Here is a 20,863-nt window from a genome sequence, read left to right as displayed (position 1 = left end):
GAACTCTGTAAGGTACTTTTGCAGGTGTTTCACACTTCTGTCATCCTAAGTAACTTATTACATAATCAATAAATAATCAACTGCCACCTTCTATTTAAGCTTTTAATAAATCTACAAGTCCAAACAGGAGTCACTCTGGGGAGCACACAGTTATCCTCCCACTTTTTATTACTGTAGTCAGTAACTGATTAAATGTTCTTGTATTTCATAGCAGTTTACTTCAGCTTTTATGAGGGACATTAGCAAGAACTCTTTGAACATCCAAGCCACTTGTTACCTCAGCTAGATCATCTCGACACATGAAATCTCCAAGCCTGCAAGGTAAAAAACCAGATCAGTTGTGAAGTACTGTGGTGATAGACACTTCTAGAATCTGTATACAGAAAACACTGAAATCTGACTGCCCTGGCAGAGATAAAACATCATGTGGTAAATGCAGGTGGGTTTTGCAGTGGGGTGCTACATGCAGCTGGAGCTTTGTGAGTCCCTTTTAAATCCCAGTAAATAGCAAGAGTTTGGCTTTGCACTGGGCAATGGTGTTAGGATGCAGACACTTCCAAGAGTGGAGAGCTCCATGAAACCTCACCTGTTTGAAGTGGTTATGCTTCATCATATTATCAGGATAAACTCTGCATTAGTACTAAATAAAATAGTTGATCTGGTTTCTTCAATTGCTTTTTAATGTAGATCTTAAACTTCATTTCCATGTGCTGGGAGAAACATTTGAATGCTTGATCTTTCTGTTTTAGGGAAGGCTTTTTCTGTATGAATTGTTTACACTGCAGTGATACATCTGTGACTGCTGTTGTCCCTTTGAGGTTACCATTTGCAGAGGGCTGGTCTGAAACCTCATAAACTGCAGTTGTCATGAGGCAACATATTTACAGCATAGCTGTGAGCAGGGACAAACTTTGCTTAGTGTGACTGAGCATCAAGGAGCATCTAGCAGAATTTGTACTTGCCTAAGGGACCCTTTGGCACTGAAAAGCAGTGAAGATGTAGCTGGCATGAACTGGGACTGTACCTATATTCCACCATTTCTCAGCAGCACCATGAGGGGAAACCAAACAAGGAGGGAGGCTTGATAATAACTGGCAAACAGCGCTGCTAGAATTTTACAGAACTAAAAGCTTTGAGTATTGAAAATGGCAGCAAATGTTTTGGAGCTTTGAGAAAGTAGGTGTCCACTGAAGCTGTAATACCACACAACTCCAGGCAGATGCAAGTGCCAATTTCTGGTTATCAAATCAGCCAAAGAACAGACTCTTCTCAGGAGATAATCCCAAATGGTTCTCCCTTATATTTATATGCCCTGGCAGGGCTGTCTGACCAGCTGCAGGAGCCCAAGCCTTGCTGTGGCAGTTGGATAGGTGAGAGTAGGAGCAGGTTACTTTTCCTGTGCTTCATCAGCTCATGGAGCAGTCCTTGTGCCCAGAAAAAACGGGGGATTAGCAGAGGATCAGTCAGGGGGGAAGGGCCTCCAAATGTCTTCAGTTCAATCTCTGGCTCAACACCGAACTTGGGACAGGTTGCTGAGTGTTGCTGACAACCTGCAAGGAGAGAGTGGGCACAGCTGCTGTGGGCAAACTGTTCCAATATCTGATTGTCCTCATCATGAAACCGTCTCCTCTTTGTATCAAATTGGAACTGTGTTCTCGGTTAGTGGGTTAGTGTGAATTCAGAGCCCTTGGCTTTTGATTTGCAAACCAGCACTACCCCACCCCCCCCACCCCCCATCAAGCCATCACACTGTGGCAGCGAATTGCTCTCATTCACACATGATTAGAGGGCTCCAAATGCAGGGCAGGCTGCACTTCCCAGGTGTTTATTTCTGAGCATACACAAATAACAGTGTTCCTCCATATATCTATTTACCAGACCAGCTGGCATGGAAGCAATTCTTAAGGTGTTCCCTGTGCTCTGGGAATACAAATATGTGTTCTGGCCATTCCTGGAAACCACCAGCAAGATGTGATATTGCCACACTGAGGTACAAATGGCAAAGTAGCTCTTGTGGGCCACTTTCCCATCACTGCAGCTGTTCTCTTTCTGTGCCTTCCCTCTTTCTGCACACCACTCAAATCACAAACTTGCTGAAGAATGAGAGACCCACCTCTATTCCCTAGAAAAATTCATCACTTTTGAGGGTTTATTCTGTTGGCTTCCTTTAGACCGGTTTGTTTTTCCCCTGGGCCTGGACAATCACCATTAGGGGGAGAATGGGATATGGGGGGTATTTCCAAAATTTCTTGAACAAACTGGTGTTCATTCTCATGGCAAAGGAAATGACAGCACAGCATACCATGGATAGTGGTACCTGGGAAGGAATCTGTGGGCCTTGGGTTGATTTTGTCAAGATGAAACTCTGCTGAGAGTTTAGGACATAAACAGTATCAGGCCAGGGGAGCCAGTGATGCTCATAGCGCTGGTCTGCTACTGGGTCTGAGTAAGAACCTGCATTGCTCACCAAATTAGAGAACACTCAGTGCCTAATCCACAGCCACCCTTGAAGGTAAGTTGTCTGGTTTGGGAGTTTTTTGTGGTTTGGTTGTTTGGATTTACTTTGGGCTTTTTTCTATTTACTCAATGTGCAGAGCAGCCAGTGAACTAGAAGTACTGCCTTTTCCTTGCTGGAGATGGACCAGCTCATCCCTTCCTTCATGTTCTCCATTCTCTATATGACCTGTCTTCCACAACCTAGAGGCTGCTCTGCGATTGCAGGACCTGCTGACCTCCTTCCAGTTCACAGACAGAGATGCTTTTATTCTATCTTGTCCAGAACTCATCTGACAATCAGCTGAGCTTGCAGTCTGCAGCAGGAATCTGCCACAGAGTGAACTGCTAAGTGTGCCCTTAGGACAGAGGTGCTCTGTGTTTTGAGCACTGCCATAGGCTCATTCCCTTCTGGCTGCCTGCACAACGTGGCTTTGAACAGCAGCAGCTTTTTGACATCCCAGCTTGGGACAGAGAGGTACCACTTGCTGAGACAGGTCAGCAAAGACAGAGACAGCCCCCCTGTGGTGTTTCTTGCCTGTGACTCCCAGAGATGCATTCTGGGGTCTCGGCATGCTGCAGTGGTAGCACCTTGGTTTTTTGATGTTAGAAATCCCAGTTAAATGGCAAGACTGTACCACTCTTTTTTTTTTTTTTCTTTTGTGGGGTTTTTTTTTTTTTTTTTGGTTGGTTGGTTGGTTGGTCAGTCTTGGTTTTGGTTTTTGTTATTTTTTTTAAATCCTTGCCAGAGTAACTAGTGCCTGACTCCTGTGGATAAGCCTGGAGCTGCAGGGTCAGGGCACACCTCTGGGTTGCCATGCTAAGTGTCCAGTGTGGGGCCAGCACTTGGCACACGCTCCTGCAGAGATCCCCATCCCAGTGCTGGGGACTGTCCCAGTGCCCCTCCGTGGCTGCCCTGAGCAGCAGGGCCAGGACTGGCAGTGACCCCAAACAGCTTCCCCAGAGACCAGTAAGAACTGGGGCTTCTGAGCTGCTGGGGGAGACCAGGAAGCTGCTGATGTAAGGCACAGAAGGTGGTGCAGAGTGGAGGCTGGGGGCAAAGCTTTGGAACTAATTACTTATACAGCTGGGTGGCCCAGTCTGTGGAGGAGAGGGGAACCCAAAACTTGTGCTTGCGATGGGGTAGAAGGTGTATCAAGGAAAGGGCCTATCACAGAGAAGATATTTTGCAAGCTCCTGAAATTCAGTGGCACTGAAGAGACCAGGTAGTTCTGTAAGGCCATTGTGATGCTTTTTCTCTATTGGTATCAGAAAAGAAATAGAAAGTGCCTCCCACACCTGGTGAGGGTGGAAAGCCTGAGGATGGAGAGCCTCAAACAGTTCCCCTGTACTGAACTCACCCCCATGCAAGACTCTGCAAGGTGGACTGGTACCTGTGTTTGCTCAAGCAGATCTGTCTCTCCCTGTAGTCACAGCAGATGCCCCACAGGAATTTAGTGCTGATATCAACAAAGCCCCATCAGCACATTGTATGATGGGGGTCAGTGGGACAGAACCAGCTCAGGCACAGAGAACTCCATTACACTGCAGGGAAGCCTTGGCTTGCAAAGACAGAGAGAAAGGAGAGTCAGAAATATCAGCAGCTTTGATCTCACACCTCTCCCATGAATTAATTAATTCTGTATTATTCATGTTACAGACAATATAGCTCACATCACCAACTTCAGAGAATATTTCTTTTTACTTGTTAAGCATCTTTAAAAGTAAGACATATCTAAGTAAATACAATATACCACGTGCATTTAAGTTGATGGTAAGTTCCCCAAATGACATTTTGAAGAACTGAGATTATCTTGCCTCAGTTACACATTCCATCTGAATTTTGATATGGATTGTCTATTTATTATTTTAAAATTTTAGTAAAGATACATTTTTGTTACATACTGCAAGCTTAAGTGGTTATGTGGTATCTAAATTACTGAATGAAATGATTCTGCTAATTTAATTTAGTACCAACTGTCCCCTCTCCTGTGACATGCTGAAAAATTCCTTGCCTAACTTAATGATTGTGTTCATTCCTGAATGATGAAGTGAGCTTGTAACCTTTTTGATAGAGCTCATAATTTTTGTTTGTTTATCTTCTCCATGTAGCAGGAAAAGCCTTGAGAGATTATTTGCCTCAGAGTAATCTTGGAGAGCAGGTTATAGTCCTGTCCTGCACAGTGCTAAGAGTGATCTCTGGCCCTGTGGCACTGCCACCCACCCCCCCTGAGAGCAGGCACTGCTCCAAGCTGCTGGCATCAGGCACAGGTCTGCTTTAACTGCAGCTGAGCTTTTTGGACTCTGAGATGAGGTGGGAAAATTGGTCACAGGACCAGAACACAGAGGTACAATTCTGAAAATGCTTTCCACTGACTGAGAGTGCTTTGTTTTCAGCTGGGTTTGTTTTTCTTTTCCTTTCCACCTCACCAGCCACATCCTTTAGGGTAGATAAACAGTAAAGTGCTCATAAGGAAATGTGCTTTTTTTATTCTTATTATTCACTAAAGCACATAAGAAAATGAAGCATTTACAACATTCAGATGCTAGCAAGACATTTCCTGGGTGCACCTGAGCAGCAACAGCCAAGGCCCCTGCCCTTGCTGTAGCATGGGAAGTCCAGGTTTGCTCCTCTCTACTTGAGGGAGAGCTTGGGAGCCACCTCCTGGAGGATTGTGCCAGTGGGAAGCAGAGGCCATCCTCCTCAGGGACTGCAAGATCAGGAAACACAGACCTGCTGGGCTCTCCCTTCCACCTTTCCATTCCATCTCTGCTCCTTGCCCTCCTCATTCCACTTCCCAAGTCAGGAACGAGTCTGTAAGGCCCTTGCACCTTATGGTGGGACCACAAAACTGACTCTGCTTGCAGAGAAGGCTTGAATGACTGTTTCTACATAGCACAAACATAAATGTACATAAATGGAGACCAAAACCTGATGGCTTTGATATTTCCCTGCAGCTGTCCAGGCACTTACACAACCTTAAGTAGGATTTGCCATTCAGCCACAGCCCTTGTTCCAGCACTGTCACTTAACCTCAGGCAGATCCAGTTCCAATGCAAACCTCGAGCCCAGCCCCGCAAGGATCTCCTGTAATCCACACCTTAGCCTAGTATTCACTTTTAACACTCTTCCAGAGCCCTGCTGATCCCCAAACTTCAGAAAGCACCAGGCAAAAAAAGCCACCTCCCCAGCAGACAGCAAACAGAACCTGGTGACAGGAGACAAGACACTGCTAGAATTAAACACCTGTCTGGGTATGCCGGTGCATTCCTACTTTACACACTGCAATTTATGTTTCAAACAAGCACAATGCAAAGTGCAGGTCAGACATCACATTGACAGAAGATACTAGATTTTTACTGAGCCTGTGATGGGCACAGAACTGTGTGAGTGATGGCTCTCAGTGAATGGCTTAGAGCTGCCATGACTGAGACTTTCCTTGCCATGCAAGAGCTTTTTGGTTGCCCCAGTTACAGGGTTTTTTCAGATTTCTCAGCCCTAAAAGAAAATCTGAGTGGTTTCATTCAAGTTTGAAGTCAGCTCAGCTCTAACCAGGGAGTGGGACTTGTTGACTTTCCCCTGCAAATTTTTCTGAGGCTCTCAAGTGGTGACAGTTGTGAAAAGGAGAGGAAAAGGATCAACAGGATATATTTAGACTTCTAATGTATTTTAATTGCAGTAACTATATTGATTCTCTCTCTCTCTCTATATATATATATATTGTATAATAATTGTAATAATGTTCCTTGCACTTTATAAAACTATGATCTATGCCAAAGCTGGAGCATGATACTACATGTGATAATCAGAGGGCACTTATGAGGTGAAAGGTGAATCAGAGAGTGCTGCTCCCCCAGGTTTGGTTTTGTATCAAAATGCACAGTTTGGGCTTCAGCCACCACACTGGCTCAAAGTCCCAGGATGATTTTCTCTGTAAAATTCAATTTATTAATCCAAATGCTGCCCAGACATTACTGCGGATGAGTAGGTGCTCATCCTTAGCTGTCTGTGCACTCTTCCCTTTCTCCATCAGCTGTTGTGCAGCTTCTGGATCACACCCAACAGTTACGGCTGAGAAGTTGATCTCCAGCAGCTCGTGTGGGATCCTGCCTGTGGATTGGGTGCTGTGCTTGCAACTCCTCTTTGGGGAATCTTCTTTTTGGGGTTAAATTGTGAAAATATGAATTTACTGGGCAGAAATGCTGGTGTTTCCTGTGTGCCCAAAGCACCCAGGGCAACAGGCATGAGACAAAACAAAAAGGGCTCTCCAAGAAACCATTCCCTTGTGCATGGAGATAGGGCATGGCACCAGCTTGGGGAAGTCTCTGCAGTGAAACGAGAACCCACCGGCTGTTTCCCAATTACAGGTTTGATTTTTTTTCCCTTATTCCCTATCTTTTACTGCCATCTACTGTCTCTGAATGGCTTCTTCATTGGCCCTGGAGTAAATATCTTCGGTGTACTCTATTCACTTAAGAGCTACAAGTTTTGACAAGGGACCCTCACAGAGGGCTTTGGGGATGGATTAACTGAGAAACACAATTAACTGAGAAACATAACATAACACTTGAGGAATGGTAAGCTCAGACCATAATTGGGAAGAAATAATGGATAAAGAAATGAGAAGACAATTCTGAAAAGTCAGCTCTTAAGTATTGCATTTCAGCATCTGAAAACAAGTAATTTTGGGTTTCTTTGTTGGTGTATTTATTTTGAAGGAAAGCTTTCGTTTGGAAAACAGCCCCCAGAACCCTCCCAATGTTTCATTTTAAACAGGTTTATATAAAAGGGGGTAAAATGTGTCTTGAGAGTAAACTACATTTTTGCGGCCTTACCTGCAGCCAGGATTAGCAAAATTACTCCAAGAAGTACCTCAAAGCTCTCTCAGGGGAAGGAAAGTAACTGCCTGCTTGGACAAGAGTATCCTGCAGTTTGTTTCTCTCCAAATGTGCTGTCAGGGAATAACACCCTGCAGGTATTGGCTGTTTCATGGCTCCAGCAAACTGCAGGCAATATTATAACTATCAGTGTCCTGTAAAGGATCAGATAGGTATTCAGTCAGGCAAAAATCATTCATTCATTCATTCATTCATTCATTCATTCATTCATTCATTCATTCATTCATTCAAAAATCAATCATTCATCAAAATCTTTGATTTTGCTATTGATATGAGAAGGATCTTTATCATGGTTGGGCCCTGACAAATGTCCTCTTCTTTCCTCTTACACACAGCTTCTGGGCAAAGCCACCTGAACGCACCAATGCTCCTGCTCAGAACAGGAAAGGAGAGAAGGCTCCAAGTCCAGGCCTTCCATGTTGCTGCAACACAGCCAAGTATTGAACCACTTAGCTGTCAGCAGGTCTCCTTCTGCCAGGAACAGAGTAGTGCCCTCCTGTGGGTAGGCACCATGTGGGCCAGGATTATTGCTTTTATTCCAGTACATCCTTTCCCAAGGAAAGCACTGGAGCTGAGCTGAGCATTGGATGACACCCATGTGGAACAGATCCTTCCCCTCCTTTGTCCAAAGTCCAATGGCAAAGCATGGAATAACTCACAAGCGGGGAATGAAAATGGTTCTGTTAAAATTAGGCAAAAAATGCAGTAAGAAAAAATGGGCATCCTTTTTATGTACGAAAAAAATGTAGGGAAAAAAATTGGAAAATGGTACTTTAATTTGGTGCCACCTCTAATTTTTAATGGATAAAACCTTGTAGTGAGCAATCAGAACAAAGTGGGAAAGCCAGAAGCCTTTGCTTTCCACAATGGACTTAATTACCATTTTCTCTTCTCTTTCAGAACAGAAAAAAACACTTAACTTATCCCATCTTTGCCAAGAGCTTTGGTGTTGGAGCAGCCAAACCCAGCAGGCTCCAGAACTGCTGGCCTGCGCTGGAGGGCCCCAGGTCCTGCCCGTGGTGTGGGGTGAGTCCCCAGCTGTCCCCAGAGTTTCTCAAATCCAGAGGGATCTGTCCCAGTTTCAGACTGTCCTTGCCCTGCAGTCCCCAACACCTGGGACACAGAGAGAGCCCTGTCCAAAGGGGCCTTTGGCTCCTTGTCAGGAATGTGGTGGCAGCCCCAGGAGCAGCTGGGAGGTGAGAACTGGGGCAGTGTGTGAGACTGAGCCAGGTCAGGTCTGTGTTTATCTGACAGGTCAGGTCAGTGTTCATCTGGAGGGGTTTGGCCCTACACACTGAGTTTCAGCAGGATCAGGGTCACAGATGCTGCATTTTGTGCATCCTGGGAGTTTCTGTCCCCCTTGGAGATTTCCTGCTGGGATTTGGCAGCACAGGGAGCAGAATTAAACCTGCACCTTCTGTGGGCATTGCTGGTCTTTGTCTCCCTGTTGTGCCATCAGACCATGGGAATTTGCTGCTGTCACTGCCACTGCCACCCCAGCTGTGGGCTGTGTCCTCCTGGCAGCCTTGCCACCCCCAACACGAGCTCCAGAGGTGCCTCTGTGCCGTGTTGGGAGTGTTTGCTGGGAATGTGCCTCATCCCTGGGAGGATACTTTTGCTCCTGGGTGGCCAGACAGAGCTTTTGGGCTTCTCAGCTTCAGAGTTTGAAGGAAGAAGTCACTGAAAGGGAGAAGGACAAGGAGGTTTGTCAGAGTGGTGCTGTCAGACCCCACCTGACAGTCTGTGCTTGGTGTGTGAGGTTGTGCATTTGCAATGCAGGGAATGAATGTCCCCTTCCCAGTTCAGCCCAGCAGATCCCAAGGGCTCTTACAGGAATATTTATCCTTTACTTCCCTTTGTGATAACTTCATCTCCACCTTTCCATGAGCAATTCCTTGATTTCTCCTGGAAAAAACCTCATGGCAGAAGCAGTTTGCAAAGGAGCCCAGAGTCGTGTTTGGAGCAGAGAGTGCTGAGAACTGCATCTACCTGTGTTGCCCCAGCCTGGCAATATCCTCATGGAACAGCCTGGGCAGATGGGATTAGATGGAGCAAAATCCCTTCATGGAAGGGGTTTTCTCCTGTGCAGATCAGGCATGGGACAGGCAGTGAACTTTGGAAATCAGCAGATTTCACCCAGAAAGCATCACTTGCATCATCATGAATGACATGACCTGTGCCCACTGCTCAGGATTCACCCAGCCAGAATCAAGAGCAAAGGTTGGTCTGGGTTTGAGAACTTGAAATAACTTTGAAACAGAATAAATCACCTTTTTCTTCTTTCTTCCAGATGCCAGACTTGCTTCTGTAGACATGTGCTGAGCTCTCACTGCAGGGAACTGTCAGGTCTTGATGGCTGTGAGTTCATGTTCTTCTCACTGAGGAATTGGAAATAATTATTAATTAATTGCAGAAAAGTTTTCTGAAACCTTTCCCCTTTTGTGCCCTGCTGTGTGGAACAAGGGCAGAGAGAGCCAGCAGAGGAGAGGCCTTGGGCTGGAGAGGGGCAAGAGCAAGGCAAAGGGACCTCCCTGGTGTCACCAGGACACCTGGGGGAACAGAAGGGATACTGTGAGGGCAAGTGGAGGTGAGAAGTGGACAGTTTGGGGCAACATCTGAGTTCATCTGCAGGGAAATAAGTAGGAGAAATTTTGGAGGGGAAAGCTGAGGTGATGAGTTCACCCAGCTTGGCCCAAGTTGAGTTTGCACAAAGTGGGACCAGAGGTGAAGGTCGATCCAAAGCCAACCCTGCTCAACCTCTAAGTCCCAGAATAAATTCTACAAGCTGCCCATGGAGAGACTAAAAATACATAAAAACAGAACCAGAAGCATTCCGAGAGCAAACTAGAAGGTGTTGAAGAGCACCAGAAGAGCAAACCATTACAGTGTTGTCCTAGCCTTTTTAACAGATCTTTAAGATTTTTATGACAACGCGGCATTTCTTGGTAGGGATCACTCACTCCATGGGCTGTGGTGTTTATTTGGACTTGAACTCCCTCACAGAGGCCCTGACACTGCTCAGGATCTGGGAGGAAAAGCAGAGTTAGAGCTCCTGGCAGGGCCAGGATGTTTTCCCCCAGAGCTGCTGCCTACCAGCCTGGCCAGAATGGATCTGCTTTGGCTTCTGCAGGGCAAGAATGTTTTCAGTGATTCAGATGAGATTCCAGCAACCTCATGTTCCGGTGCTTCCCGGGCAGCCGATCCGCTCTCCAGCCCCTCCTGCTCCCAGCCCCCGCCCCGCTGGGCCAACTGCGCTGAGGGGAATTTGTCCTGCCAGCAGCAGGGGAAGCTCCCACCCTAGCACATGGATTGTCCCTCTGGGGAATGCTGGGATTTACATCATTCCATACATTTGGCTGCTGAAATTTCCCAACCCAGGGGCTTTAGCTGACAGGGCAGCACAAATATTGTTCTCTGTGTGGTGCCCAGACTTGGGGTTCAGTATCAGCTTTGCTAGTTCAGATGAATTATACCCACAGCCCCAAACTCCCTGCTGAATTCCTGATGGAATAACCTGACAGTGCCTCATGGAGCGTGGACATTCCCATGCAGAGCTGCCACTTTAACACCAGCTGTGACAGGAATCAGCAGAGGTCCCAAGGAAGCTCATTGAGGTAAGATAAGGACAGGTTTATATTCCATAGAATTTGCTATTTATAACTCTCATCCCCAGCCCCACTGATGTCCCTGGGGGACATTAAGCAGAGTTCCCTGGAATTCAGCTGATTTCATCCCCTCTGAGCTTGGGCTCCAGTTGGTATTTTAAGGCAGGAGGAAGCGAAGGCCGGATGCACTCCTGGCCCATGCTGAGGCAGCTCCTGTGCCCAGGGGAGGACATCTCTCCCTGCACAAGCTGAGTCCATTTCAGAGATTTGGCAGTGCCTCTGCAAGTTCTTTTCCCTCAGGAAAGAGATGCACATCCCTGCTTTCAGCACACCTTCAGTGGGAAAGCTTTCCATCAGTTCTGTGGTTCCAGCTGGCTTCCTGAAAAACTCCAAACTTCATCCAAACAAAACTTCATCCCACTTGAACCCTTGATTTTAAGGCATCTCCGAGGGCATTGCTTGGGGTTTCATTTCTGTGAGGGAAGATTCCCTCGACTTTAACACTGCTGATGATGTCCCCAGTCTGGAAGGAAGGGGTTTGGGGGGCTGGGACATAGCTGGGGCTGTGCAGGAGCTCCGGGTGGTCGGCACCGGGAATTTCTTTCTGAGCCCCTCCACAAACGCACCGTGCCGACATTCCCAGGGAACACCAGCTGTTCCTCAGGGTAAGTTTGGGGTGTCAGGGGGGTCTGTCCGGCTGAAGCATCTCTGGGTGCCTGTTCAGAGCAGCCCCTGGCTGAGGAGCTGTGGGCAGCCCTTTATCCACATCCATCCCAGCGCTGCCCAGGCATCCCAGTGCCCATCCCAGGGATGTGTGTGGCATGCTGCCTGCCACAGGCAGGCACTGCAGGCACAGCTCCTCCCCTGCAGATAGCAAGGACAAGAGGTGCTGGTTCCCTTCCTGGGGCTCCTGGCCTCCTCCTGCTCCACATTCCCAGCCAGCTGGGACACACTGAGGAAACACCAAGGAACATTCCTGGCAGGGAGTGGGAGTCCCCAAGGGCTCTGTGCAGCTCTGGGCCAGGAAAGTGGCCCCAGCCTCAGCACCTGCAGTGATTTTGGGCTGTGAACACTCACTTGCAGGAAATGCCTATCTGCAGGTGGAACCAATCCTGACACTCTACAGAATAACTTTGGCCATGGACCAAATGAAGCCTCAGGACTCGTCCTGCTCATTTCTCCCTGGAAAGGGAATGGAAGGAGCACCTTTACAGCTGTTGGGTAAATCCTGGAAAGGGCAGGAAACCAGGGTTATTGGAAGAGTTTTGTGCTGTCATGTCAGGTACCAGCTAGTTCTGCTCTAGAGCCAGTCTAGGGGCTGGTGTGTAAAGCAGCATTAGCAGGACAGAAGGAGCATCATTTGAATAGGAATTCCCTTGCTGGCAGCAGCCATCCCCATCCCAGGAAGGACATTGCTCATGAGCCTGAGATTGGCTCAGGTGCTTGGAGCAGGGTGCTGACAAGGCCAAGATTCTGAATTCAATCCCTACATGGATCAATCACTCATCACTGTTTGACCTGATGATCCTCGTGGCTCTTTTCAACCCAGAATCTCCTGTGCTCCGGAAATAAAGAGCAAGCAGTTTTCACTGGCTTTTTAAACCCACGGGTTTTTCCACTGGGGAGTGCGAGCCACCGAGAATGTGGGAGAAGAGGGAGAGCATCAAGTCTCACCCGGCAAGTGTTGAATGAGCGGCTAGAGCAGGACCGAGCCCCGGCGGGGTCCCGGTCCCACAAGGGGCGCAGTCCGGACTCGGTCCCAGCGCCCGGCCCGGAGCGGCTCCTCCCGCCCGCGGCGATCCCGGTCCTCACCCCAGCCCAAATCCCGCACCCCGCCCGCCGAGAGAGAAGCGGCTCCGCCCGGGTCCCCCAGCAGACACCGGCAGAACCCGGACCCAGATCTCGGGGCCCGGATCCCAGGGCCGGCCCCGCCACAGCGCCTCAAGCTCCGCGCAGCGCTCCGAGCGACGGTCCCGCCGCACCCCTCCTCCGGAAGAGGTCCTGGCGGGGGGTGTGGGTAGGTTAGGGTGGACCCCCTCCTCCGGAAGGGGATGGGGGTGGGTTCGGGAGGGCCCCCTTCTTAGGAGGGGTCCTGGATGGGTGGGGGATTGGAGAGGGCCCTCTGGAGGAGGGTGTCCCGGAGCGGGGCGAGGGGATCGGGGTGCCCCCCCAGTGTGATGTGTGGAAGCCGGAGCGCCGGCGCTGTGTGTGAACAGCACTGCGGACCCGCCGAGTGGGCACTCCAGCGAGGGCGGGGGCGCCGGGCTCCGGCTCTCTGAGCTTTATTCTCCGGCACCCGGAGCCGCGCGGCTGCGGGAAAGAGGGAGAGGGAAGGACAGGGAGAGGGGAGAAATGGGGTGTGAGGAGGGAAGCGTGAGGGGAAGGGAAAGGCCAGGTGGGGGTGTGAAATATGCTTATTATATGACTGGGTCTTTGCAAATATTAAAATGAATACTATATGTGTTATGTTCCAAAGTTACGCTGTATTATTATCTTTTAAGTAGTGTGGTAAATATCGTTTTTAGGCTATAGCATAATATTAAAATAGAAACTATGTGATGTAAGATACTTTTTGTAACTAGCTCAAGGAATGGGTAAGATAATTCAAGAAATTCTTCACTAACAAGACACCAACATCCCAAGAGAAGAATTATTGCAAGAGAAGAATCATTGCATCCTTATCGGGATAGCCCAGACTTTGAGGGACCAAGACAATTGACTTACAAGATGGGGGGGGGAAGCTGACATTAAGCAGAAACACCCTTAGTTTGGAAGGAATGTTTGAATCACGTATGAGATATATTAATATGCAATAGGCTATTGTTTTCAGGGTTAATCCTTTGTTAGCAAAACGTACTTTGGGGCAGAGCAAAGCACCCGGACGTTCTTTGCTTTTTATTGTCTTTTATTGTCCAAACTTTGATTATCCAAATTCTTATTGTCCTAACTTTTATTACTATTTTCATTACTATTAAACTTCTAAAATTTTAACACAAGTGAATGGCGTTTTTCACAGGGGGAAGAGGGAGGATGGACAGACGAGGGGAAGAGTGGAATAGAAGGGGATAGCGAGGTAGGGTCAGCAGAGGAAGGAGTGAGGCGGTCGGGTTTGGGGGCAGAGGAGGGAAGGGTTTCGGGGCGAGAGGAAAGCGGGACAGAGAAAAGGAATACGGGCAGAAGGAAGGGTAGAGGGGAGGACAGGAGGAGAAGCCGAAGCCCCTGCACCTCACCTGCGGAGGCCGCACAGAGAACCCCCAAGCACACCGTACTCTGGATGAGACGATGGCGGCCGAGGCGCTTTTCGGCGATTAAATGACCTCGGCCCCGCCCCGCGCAGCCGCCCTGGAGCCCGCGCGCCTGAGCCGAGCCCGGACCCGCCCCTGAAGCCGCGGCCCCGCCTCACGGAGCCCCGGCCCCGCCTCACGGAGCCCCGGCCCTGCCCGGGATGGGGCCGGGCCCGTCGCTTGCGGTCCCGCCCCTCACACCCGTGCCGAACCGGGGCTGGGACCGGCCCTGGGACCGGGGTTTCGGGTGCGGCTTCTGCCCGTGTCCGCTGGCGGACCCGGGGCCCGAGGACCGGGGCGGGATTGGCGCTGGGATGGGCACCGGGCTCGCCGCGGGCGGGAGGAGCCGCTCCGGGCCGGGCGCTGGGGCCGAGCCCTGCGCTGCCGCTCCTGCTCCGGCTGCGGCCCCGCCGGGGCTCCGGGACACCCCAGACCCCGCCGGGCCCCGCAGAGCCGGGGGAATTTGTTTTGAATTTTTTATCCAGCCTAGGCAGATAATTCTCATGGAGAAACCCCAAAAATAAAGGATATGGGGTCGGGGACGGGGGGTCGGGGCACGGTGTTAGTGTTAAAGTGTTCTGCTTTTAATTAAAAACCCATTAAGGAAAATAAATCTGTGGAACAGCTCATTTCCAATCCTGGACCGGCTTCTGTGTGATCAGCTGTGATTCCCGCTGCTCCCATGGGATTTTTGGCCCGGGACTCTTAATGAAGTACCAGGTGCTGAGCACGACAGAAAATAATGGGAAAACTCTCTGGACCAGGCAGTGTCCCAAAGAGCTGGCAGTGCCCAGCATTCCTGGCTGGAATTTGGAGGTGACAGCCCCCCTTCCATAGTGTTCCTGTGTCTCTGGCACTGCTCACCACCCCTGCCCAGTGTTTGGGGATTCCAGCACAGCCCCCCCAGCGCATCCCTCAAGTTCCCTTTAACCAGGATCGTTTTTGGGGTGGGGGCACCCAAACCCAGCAGAATTGGCTTTAACCAGTTTTGGGGGATCTCCCCTCTCCCCTCCTCACTGAATTCCCACTGCCAAATCCCAGCCTGAGGCTCAGTTCCCCATCCCTTCAATCCCTCTGTGGAACCGGACTTGGATTTCCCAATCCAGCAGGGCAGCAGTGCTGTTTCTCCTCACTGTGTATCTTGATTGCAGTAACTGCTTAAGAAATAATTCAAAGAAATTCAGAGACTGAAGAGACAATAAGGAAGAGCTGCCAGCTTCATCCAAGGGCTGCTCAAACCCCTTCTCAATGATTTACTTTAATTAACCAATGGAAATGAACCAGTCCAAGCCACATTGATACGGTTTTACTCTTTTTAATCGAGTTCTAGAGAAATACTGCAAAATAAAAAAAAAAAAAAAAAAAAAAAAAAAAAAAAAAATTAACCCTAAAACTCTTCTAGGAGATACACAGGGCAGGGCTGCACTGCACCCCCAAAGTGAGAACTGGGAGAGCTGGAAGAAAATCCAGACTGAGATTCCTGGGAGATTGCTGCAGCTTCTGCAGCCAGAACAATCTTTGGGCTGAGCACACATCTGTGGGATGTCATCAATATCCTCCTGGGCCTTTTCATTAAAAGCAGATTTCCACAGGGAATTAATGAAATACAGACAATTAAATGGGAACGGAAAGGAGCAGCTCCCCCAGCCCATCAGGCTACAGCATCCAAAAGAAAATGAACAGAAAAATGATGGATTGGGACCAACCCAAATCCCAAATTCCCCGTGTGGAATACCACTCTGCTTTGCTCTGTAAATCACCACTTCTCTCGGTGGACAAATCCTTCAGCTTTGCTTAATGCAGGACACCAAGCTCAGCCTTTTCTTTGAGAAGCAAATAGGGATAATTTGTGCCTGTTCAGGATCAGAAGGAGCAGCTGATCTGGCAAGGGCCCAGGGTTGAGCGTGGAGCAGAGCTGGGATTCCATGATGGGGCCCTGCCACATTCCTCCTCAGGTGGCTGCCAGTCCCCTCCAAGGGCCCGCTCACTGGGTCACCCTGCTGCCAGCCAGCAGTTGTTTCCCACTGTTGTGGTTTGAGAAGAAGTGAGTTTTTTGGGATGCTGTGGTCAAACCAATAGGTGCTCACATTTGAATACTGGCACCTGGTATGGCCACTGAGGACATGGATACACCTCTGAAAACACAGGGAGGTTAAAAGCTGAGAACTCCCAGGAGGAAGCCTCTTTTAGGTTCCGTCCATGAAGGAGAGATCAGGAGCCTGAGATGTTTAACCCTTTTCTTAGATAATAGAAACCTTACAAATGCTGATTCCTCCTGGAGTTGAGTGAGAAGAGAGACAGAAATGAGATAAGAAGAAATGAGCCACAAGATAAGTTGAAAAGAATCTTAGGTGAGAAGAGATGGAGTGGCCTTTGGTGAAACTTTTCTTGTATGGCCATGGACAAAACCATTTTTCCTGTGACCCAGAGACTTCATTTAGGGGGGAGGTGATGGCTCAGAGCCAAGAGAGTGCAGTGATGTTATGTGACAGAGTAGCGTGAGCACAGATGATAGGTGAGGAGGGTGGTGGTGGTGCCCTCCATCTTCAGGGAAGAAGATCTCTGTTCTCGAGATACCTCGGCCCCAGGAGGTGAAATATGGGGGGGACAGGTGTCCCAAAAGTGAGAGACTGTGCTTTTTTTAGAACTAGGCAAAGCACCCTTACAAAGGAAAACCCTAAAAGCAGCTCTAGTCCCTGTGCAGTAGTGAGAGCACTGGGCATGGAAGGAAGATGTCACTATGGCAAATGATCTCTGGGCGGGGCCACGTGTGACATAGAAAGAAGTTTCAACTGTGTTTCCTGGGGAAGCCTATGGTACAAGAGAGACTCCTCCCTCCTTGATGAACTGAGAATTAATTATCTAAAACGTAGTGATGAGATGAGAGTTGAAGATCTGAGAGATAGATGTATTAGAAATTTAGGGGGGAGAAGAAGAATGTTTTTAGAAAGTTTTCATCCTGAGTTCTGTGTGTTTCTTTTATAGTTCTAAGTTAATAAAGTTTTTTCCCTTTTATTCCTAAGCTAGAGCCTGCTTTGCTCTATTTCTGATCACATCTCACAGCAGACACCAGGGAAGTATTTTCATGGGGGGACTAGCATTGCGCCAAGGTCAAACCATGACACCCCACTTCCCACTCCACATTTATGTTTCATCTCTGGCATTCCCTATGCTTTGCATTTCAGTAGGAGTGGGGAGCCTGTCCCCGTGGCAGCAGTGCCAGGAGCCCAGGGCAGGAGGAGGAGCTGCATGGAAGCACAAACTGGAGAGGTTTCTCACCAAAGCGCGGCTAATCGCTGCTGCTGAAACCCAGTTCTTGCAGTAAATCAATCCCAAGTGTTTGCTCCTCCATTCTGCCACAGATCATCTAAAACACGAGTGGATTTGGAGCCTTTCAGTGGTCAGGGCAGCTCCAGGTGCCACAGACAAGACCTTGGTGGGGACTTTTCCTTGTCAGCAATTTGCCAAGGGACCCTCAAAACACCAATCCTATTGCTTCCATTCGTGGAACCGGTGGGATTCTCGAGAGGCAGAAGCAATCTTAAACCTGGCCTCTCCTCACTAGGATTTCCAAAATAAGGCAAGGCTTGTGTGTATGTTCAAATCACCTTCAAAGGCACTGAGTTAACAGATTCCACCCCTCCTGAAATTCTTTGGGAATTAGAAATGGACACAAAATAAAAAGTAATGATTCCTATGCCCTTCACCATGTACTCTTCTCAACACTCTGCAACACTTCCCCCATGTGACAAAAAGAGGAGACACACTCAGGGTAGGGTTAATCTGGGTTTCCTTTCTTTTCTCAGACCAAACTAAAGAAGCATATCCAGAATCCCCACTCTTGGGAGTTGGTGCATTTCCCATTTGGGCCACTGGAACTGGGAAATCTTATTCCCAGGTCTCATGAGGAGAAGCAGCTTGAAGTGAACACAGGAACCCCAGCAAATCTGAATCTTTCCATCCAATCAATAAAGCCTTACTGTGAATATCAAAACCTGGGCCTCCAGAGCTTTTTTAGCAGGAGTTACATCCCTGGATTTGTTAATTTCCTAATATTAATCCCAACAAAGCATTGGGCATCCAAGGAATATAGAAATGGATGTGCTAACCACTGGTTACCCCTCTGGAATGTCAGAGCTTGGAAAAAAGGGCAGCTGGGGCTTTTCCTGGTGGTACCTGTGAGGTGTAATTTACCTAAGAGTCCCTTGCCACATCTTCCCCTGTATCCACCAAAAATCCACCTGTTCATTCCCCAGCTGCTTCCTCCCTCTTTTCCTTTATCCAACAGAATTTTAAGAGGTGAATATTCCTCTCTGGAATAGCACCTTTCATTCCAAACCTAATAGCAAACAAATAATTTCCTCTGATCTTCATTATTAGGATTTCACCAAGAGCTGGTGGATGGAAAATGATCCTCTCCTGGCCCCTGCTGGATTCCTGGAGCAGGGATTCTTTCCCCCTTCCCCTGTCCCCTTTCAGGCTTTGTTCCACAGCTTTTGCTCCAATCCTTGGATCCTTTCCTCTCTCCAGGAGCTCCCAGCAGTTCCACACCCTCTTTTCTCCCGTCCTGATCATTTCTCCAGGAATAGATCTGTGCATTTCAACTTCCTTTGCTTTCCTCCAACAATTCCCACCAATCCAGACCTAAAGCTGACACAAGGAGTGCTTGGTGCCCACAAATCCAAATCCAGACCTTGCCATCCCTAAACCAGCAACTCCAAACACACAATCCTGGAAAATTTGCATTAATTCAAACCTAACATTCAGGCCTCACGGCTCAGGCTGCAACACAAAGTCAGTGCAGCAAATTATCCAGAGGAGCTCAGGGACGTTCTGCTCCTCCTGCAGTGGCATTTATGGCTGAGCAGGTCAGAACAAGGCCTGAGCAGACAGGAGTGGAGAATCAACACCAAGCAAGGACCCCTGTGCTTGGCAGGGGCCTGGAGCATCCTAGTCCAGGCCCTAGGCATTATGTGCCTGCTTCTACTGCAGTGAACCTGGCATGGGGACTGGTAAATCACAGACCCTACAACGAGACACTTCCTCAAGCAGAAATAAAATCCAGCTGCAGCAAAGCCCCCGGCCGCATTTAGAAACCCTCCAGCAAAAAAAAAAAACCCTTGGAAAAGCAAAGATGGCGTGGTGACCTGGAGCTCCAGGGGACTGAGGGGAAGGTGGGCAAGAAGCAGCCAGCAAACAGCTGCCACTGCTTCTCCCTCCAACCACTGCAGTAAGGGCAGCTTCCCTGCAATTTCACACTCAGCATCTCTTCTAAGCTCAACAGGCCACCAAAAGGCACTCCAAGATTTACTTTGGAGTTTTTTAGTGCTGTGCTTGCCATGATCCTGTGGGCACAAGGAACCTTCCAGACTGTCCCACACCTTCACATCCCACTGGCTCGTTTTGGCACAGCTGGAAAAGTTCACTGTCCCTTCCAATAGGATCTTTCTGCAGTCCCTTTCTGAAGCCAGAACATCCCCATCTTTGCTTTCTCTTTAAATGTTCTGTTCCCTGCACAGCCAAGGCCCTTGCAGTGCTTGGCAAGTGCCAGCCGAGGAATCCAGCCCAGAGCCTGCCTGGGAGGGAGGAACGTGCATGCCACAGGAAGAGCATCCCAAACCTGTCACTGCCAGCCCTCCCTTCTCACCACGGCTCCAATGGCACCAGAACTGCCCCTGCAGGCAGAAATCCCCCTTGGGAGCGGCATGAGCTGTGTCCAGTGTACCACTGAGCTCGGAGAACAGACCAGCAGCTTACAGGGAAATCAGGGGCACCTGCTGAGCCAACAGCAGCTGTGAGAAAGGCACGGAGAGAGCACCTCACCAAAACTACATTAAAACAAATGCCAACACCTCGGGAGTCACTCCACTCTTGAGTTCCTACACCAAAACGAAAAGGATTTTTAGATGCTTGGGAGAAGTCCCTCCCATTTTAACCCATTTATGTGGTTTGTTTCCAGCCCGCTGATGTTCATTTCCCAGCTCTCACCCGGCTGCCAGCGCTGTGGCTGGTTCCACACAGACACACGAGGCTGCTGCCAGCTGCCATTTCAGCAGCTCCCGGGGACATGAACACCCCCCACACCTCCCACCTCCACAGCCCGAGTCCGCCCAGCACTCCCAGGGAGCGGCTGGCAGCGGGAATTCTCGCTCCGGCCGCCACCTCGCAGCTCCTGCGAAAGAGGAGCTGCATCCTGCTGCCTGCTCGCGGCGCCGCTGGCCCCACGGCCCGTGGTGTCCCCGCACGTCGCTGGCCCACAGCCCGTGTCCCCACAGCCCGTGTCCCCGTACCGGGATTCGCCGCAGAAAATCGCGCCGGAAGCGCGGAGTGGGCTCAGGCAATCGAACAGGCGTCATTGACAGGAGCGCGCTCCTAGGAAGAGATTACCTCCCCTACCCAAGGCGCACGCGCAAAACACCGCCGTCTTTGGAAGGTCAATTAAGCCTAGCGCCATCAGCCGTCTTCGGTGTGGCATCACGTGACTTCCTGCTCGTGCCACCACATTGGATACTAGCAGAAGTCACTTTCGGATGAGACACCGTCTTTAATGTGGCATCACGTGATTACTGGGTTATTCCCGCC

At 49.3% G+C, this 20,863-nt stretch overlaps 1 long non-coding RNA gene across 4 annotated transcripts; it reads right to left on the bottom strand.

Annotated features, from left to right (window-relative positions):
- Window positions 1–88: 88 nt before the first annotated feature.
- On the bottom strand, window positions 89–20,760 carry LOC132327202 (uncharacterized). Of its 4 annotated transcripts, none has more exons than XR_009486487.1 (5): window positions 20,572–20,760; window positions 9,663–9,770; window positions 7,330–7,526; window positions 3,888–4,055; window positions 89–1,550 (listed from the first exon to the last, which is right to left on the bottom strand). It is a non-coding gene; the product is annotated as an uncharacterized LOC132327202 (long non-coding RNA). The 4 variants fall into 4 exon arrangements; XR_009486488.1 differs by lacking the exon at window positions 20,572–20,760 and adding an exon at window positions 14,228–14,337 and having other exon boundaries at window positions 3,855–4,055; XR_009486486.1 differs by lacking the exon at window positions 20,572–20,760 and adding an exon at window positions 14,228–14,337.
- Window positions 20,761–20,863: the final 103 nt, after the last annotated feature.

The sequence above is a fragment of the Haemorhous mexicanus genome, chromosome 5 (assembly GCF_027477595.1).
Source record: "Haemorhous mexicanus isolate bHaeMex1 chromosome 5, bHaeMex1.pri, whole genome shotgun sequence".
Classification (NCBI taxonomy): Eukaryota; Metazoa; Chordata; class Aves; order Passeriformes; family Fringillidae; genus Haemorhous; species Haemorhous mexicanus.
The sequence above is the reverse complement of the archived record's forward strand: the minus strand, read 5'-3'. Positions and strand labels throughout refer to the sequence as shown.